At 38.8% G+C, this 5,159-nt stretch overlaps 1 non-coding gene across 1 annotated transcript; it reads right to left on the bottom strand.

The window, feature by feature from the left end:
- Positions 1–3,696: 3,696 nt before the first annotated feature.
- Positions 3,697–3,803, bottom strand: LOC145118070 (small nucleolar RNA R71). Its single transcript, XR_013713053.1, has one exon. It is a non-coding gene; the product is annotated as a small nucleolar RNA R71 (small nucleolar RNA).
- Between the last annotated feature and the right edge of the window lie 1,356 nt (positions 3,804–5,159).

A 5,159-nucleotide genomic window follows, 5' to 3' on the forward strand; every position in this document is an offset into this window, starting at 1 on the left:
GTTTTTCAGAGGAAAAAAAGGCAGAGACCTAGTAATAACATCCAAGGAGGAAGAAGAAGATCTTACTTTATTCTTAGTTTGGTACATTACTATGTCTTTAATTATGAAGTTTACTTGTTTGATTGTTTCTATGAGTAGCTAAATCTAGCTGCTTCTGTTAGCTAGATGAAGCTGGAACTCATGGTTTAGTTATGTTAGTATGGATTTTCTAGTTGGTTAATGGATTGTGTTTGATTGTTTATACCTAACATGATAAATTTGATACTAGATCGCTTTAATTCATATTCTGTGTAGTTTAGTGACGATTAATCTGCATGAATTTAATTACCTAGTAATTTAGTGACCATTAGATTATTAGAGCTAAGATCGAACCAATCTTAGATAAGTAATTAAAGTATTTAAATTTGGCTGTGCTGGAGAACACATATTGTGAACATAATTGTGTTTGTTAACTCAATTTTACATAGCTCCAATCCTATCTAATAATTGATTATGTGTTAAATTATGTATGACCATGCATAGCTCTACATGAACTGATTCAACATTAGTAAATTTGGACTCAGATTGCTAATAATCTATTAATTGGTAACCAATGGGAATTGTCCATAATTAATAGCTAACTATTGAGGGAAAGTGGATTCGAACTAACATAATTGTTTTGAATATTTGATTGAATAGTTTTTGAGAAATTAAGTTTGTCTAAATGTAACACCGTAAATTTTCAACCAAAATTTTCATTTTTAAAACACATAAAAACTCATGTCACATTTTTCCAAAAACCACAATTGTCTCAAATGTCAAACACACATCCACAAAATAACTGATAGTATCCCAGATTCCTCAAAAGTAGTCTCGAACAGGTGTGTACAATCAAGCCGACACCTTACCGCGATCATGAGAAGTACCTGAAACACATAACACACGACACGGTAAGCATGAAGCTTAGTGAGTTGCCCAAAATACCACCTACACAAATAATAAGCCTCTCATGGCTATAACTCGTCATGGACCCTCCGGTCTCATGCGTCTCGGTGAGGACCCTCCGGTCTCACGACTCGGTGTGGACCCTCCGGTCATGTGTCTCAGTGAAGACCCTCCTGTCTCACAGCTCGGTTGGACCCTCCAGTCATATATCTCAGTGAAGACCCTCCGGTCTCACAACTCGGTTTGGACCCTCGGTCCTAACTCGGTAAGGCACAAAATAATATAGCATATATCACAAAGACAAAATGCATAATATCACATAACTCAATATAAGCACACAGGACCCTCTGGTCGATAACTCAAATAAGACCCTCTGGTCACTCAGTGTTACCACTCAGGTAAGTATAGTAAGAAGACTCACCTCGGAAGTACGCAAGTAGGTCTAGTACCCCACGACCCGTCTAGACTCCGCCTACATAATATAATTATCTTTAATAAGCAATTTGAAATAACCACTTCAAGATGCTACACTAACTCCTCCACTAAATCTCAAAAGGGTGAAAAGGCCATTTTACCCCTCCATGGTCTCCAAGGTCCACAGTTGACCAAACCCTAAAAGTCAACGAAAGTCAAAGCTCAAGTCAACAGTCCATGTTGACTAAACTCGTGAGTGCATCTATGCGACTCGTCGAGTTCCTTCGTTTTCTCTGAAATATCGGGAATATCCAACCCAACTCGTCGAGTTGTCTCGTCAACTCGCCGAGTTGTAGCGTGTCCATTCTATCAGGGAAAACCCTAACTGAATCGTCGAGTTGGCTCTTGCACTCATCGAGTCCCTTTAGAAAAAATCTCATTCAAACGATTCCATATAGAAATAATGTCCCAAACTCTAGATCTAGCCTCCCAAGGCTGAAATATCACGTAAGGCTGCAAGCTTTCCGTCCATGCATAGCATCTAGGGCTCGAAATGCCATAATAAGCTCTATATTGGGTTTAATGCATAAAAGCTTGTCACTGGCTTGATAAAGCTTGGACCTTTGGGCTCAAAGGACCTCATTCAGTCCAGATCTGATGTTTCAACTTCATGTCATGCTCAAATGACTCAATAACCAAAAGATGAATGGGAGAAATCCCTACAACTCTCTAGAAAGAGATCTAACAAAAGAAATGATCAAGGTGGTAGCTTTTTACCTCCAAACAGAAGCTAACACTGAAGAACACTGGATCCAAAACTCCCTCCTCGTTCCAAGCCTTATTGATCTCCAACCTCCTTCCAAAAGTGCACTAAAACACACAATATTAGCCCTTTTTCTCTCACACAAGGTTATAGCTCGATTAGGGTTTCTCACAGAGTGTTAGGGTGATAAGGGAGGCAGAAATGGAGGCTTAAGGTCCTTTAAATAGGACACAAACCCTGAAAATTAGGGTTTTCTCACTTAGCACCTACTCGTCGAGTAGACTCTAAAAATCTCGCGACCATTAACTCCTCTACTTAGCGAGTTGGGGCATCCAACTCGTCGAGTTGCTCTGACATTATAAATGTAAATTAATTAAATATTATACATGGGAGTCGGGATGTTACACTAAACTTGCAAAATTAGATAAATACCATTTAACTTTTGCTTAGAATTTTAGGTTAATTTAATAGTAAGTAGGTAAAATAATTAATTCCGTTCCCTGAGACTGATACCCGACTTTTGTGCTATACTATTTGCGAAAGGGTACACTGCCCTGGGTCGAATAGCTAGTAGGATAGTGGGTAAAATTAGGTGTAGCTATTAGGACACATCAAGTTTTTTTTGCGCCGTTGCCGGGGAACGACTTATTTGATTGTTAAATTTATTTGCTTTAGGTTTATCAATCCTTTTTGTGGGGTAAAACCTGCAAAAAGTTAAATTTTTGCATTAGTTTTTATTACTGAACTCACGACGTGAGATCAATCATTTTCGTTTTTCGTTTCTGTTTAGCTTAGTTGCGACAACACGACGTGTGCCCTTTACCATGTCGTGGTAAGCAATCAGTAGGCATTTTTAAGTAGTTTTTGTTCGTTTTTATGTTTTTATTTTTGCTTATCTTGCAGTAGTTCATGACCCGAGGATCCAACACACCTTTGATACCACCACTGGAAGATCCAGAGTCAGACCTTCACAAAAAGACGGATAAAAACGTAGGAGAAGCCAACCCACCCAAGAAGTTACCTTTCAAAGATTTTAAATCAGTTTTTGGAAAGAAGAAAGGGAAGAACGTGGGTGAGTCAAGCAGTCAAGAGAAGGACAAGAGAAAGATTGAAAGCTTTGAGCAAAATCCTAATCCACAAGATTCCCATTACGAGATCAAACCCGAATTCGAATTAGAAAATAGTGAACCCAAAGACAAACCGAAAAATGAGATGGAAAACATTGTTGATATATCCATGGAGGCATACAAGAAGAGAATCCGAGAGGACACAAATCCCGGTCTAGTGCAGCCGCGATTCCAGCCACTGTCACATTCGAGCTTAAATGACATATTCTTTCCGCGCTTAAAGACGTTCCATTTTTCAGGAAAGACTATGAGGATGCATACAAACACCTTGATGAAGTCAATGACATAGAGGATTAATTCAGTGTCCCTAATGTTCCAAGAGAGACGATGCTTTTGAGAATCCTTCCCGTTACTTTCAAGGGAGCCGCTAAAAATTGGCTAAAAGCACTTCCACCCGGCGCAATAACTACTTGGGCGTAAATGCGTAAGCAATTTTTGGAACACTTTTGCCCACCTTCCAAAGTTGCTAAACTCAAGAAAGCTATAGCGAATTTCGAGCAAAAACCAGGGGAGTCACTATACGAAGCAAGGGAACGCTATAAGGGATTGATAAGGAATTTCCCCCAAAATGAATTGAATGAGCAATAAGAAGTGTCTATCTTTTATGATGGGGTTAATGTCATGACAAGGCAACTCCTTGATTCTCAAGGACCATTAACTAAGAAAAATACGGCCGAAATCAAGGAATTAATTGAAGAATTTTCCAAGCATTCTCATGAGTACCATAATCCTAGGCATGATGGGGCAAAAGGAATTGGTAGTGGAACTTCTGAAGACATGGCTGCTGTTCTAGCTATGCTTAACACTATGGACTAAAGGATGACAAAGATGGACCAGTAAATTCATGCTATTAGATTTGGTTGTGAAAGATGTAATGGTCCGGACTTGACAAAAGATTGTCACTTGGATGATAATGGAAATAAGAAGGTGCAAGTTTGCTACTTGAGTGGAGATAAGTATGATGAAGATTGGAGGAAACCAAAGAATGAGTGGTTACAATATGAAGAATATAAGAAGCAGAAAGAAGAAAAATATAGGCAGACTAGCCGAGGCTTCTACCAAAAAGAACAACCACCTCCTGAAAAGAATGTTGATCTTGAGTCTATGATGCATAGATTTATGGAGGCTTACGAGAAAAGACACGATGAGACCCATGCAGTGATAAGGGATCATCAAAATCTCATGAAGGACCAGAAAGCTTTGCTAATGAATCACCAAGCATCGATCCAAAATGTCGAAGCCCAAATAGGTCAACTAACTACTTTGGTACATGAAAATTTATCTCCAACAATTCCCGAGGAAAAGCCTCAACCACATGCAATGGTAATAGAAACTGAAGAGGATACCATCTCTGAGTTCCTTGAAGCACTTGAAGTCGATCCACATCAATCTGAACCAAGGTCGAAGAAGTCACGACCCGAAGAAAAAAATGTTGCTGAAACATCTAACTCACGATGTGAGCATTCAAGGATCACGACGTGGGCAGAGTCTGATCAGAAATTTTTTGATAATGTTCAAGCTTATCGTTCTCCTTTACCGTTTTTGTCACGAGCTCATATTCACTCACTAGAGAAAGAACACTTAAAGTTTATGAAGCAAGTGAAGGGTATTTCAATTAATTCCCCTTTGATTGAATCATTGTCTAAAATTCCTGAATATGCTAAGTTCTTGCAAGATCTACTTGACACTCGCCATCAATTAGAGAAAAATAGAAAGGTCATACTTACTGAGCAAAGTTCTAAAGTAATATTGGGAGAGTTTCCAAAGAAAATGGGAGATCCCGGACTCCTCACTCTTCCGTGTGAATTTGTAAATAACACTAAGACTTATGCTTTAGCCGATTCTGGAGCTAACATAAATCTAATGCCTTTTTCGTTCTATCAAAAGCTTAATCTTCCAGAATTGAAGGCTACAAGAATGACAATTCACAT

Source organism: Lactuca virosa, chromosome 5, assembly GCF_052849685.1.
Source record: "Lactuca virosa cultivar CGN04683 chromosome 5, Lactuca_virosa_CGN04683_v6, whole genome shotgun sequence".
In the NCBI taxonomy this organism is placed as follows: Eukaryota; Viridiplantae; Streptophyta; class Magnoliopsida; order Asterales; family Asteraceae; genus Lactuca; species Lactuca virosa.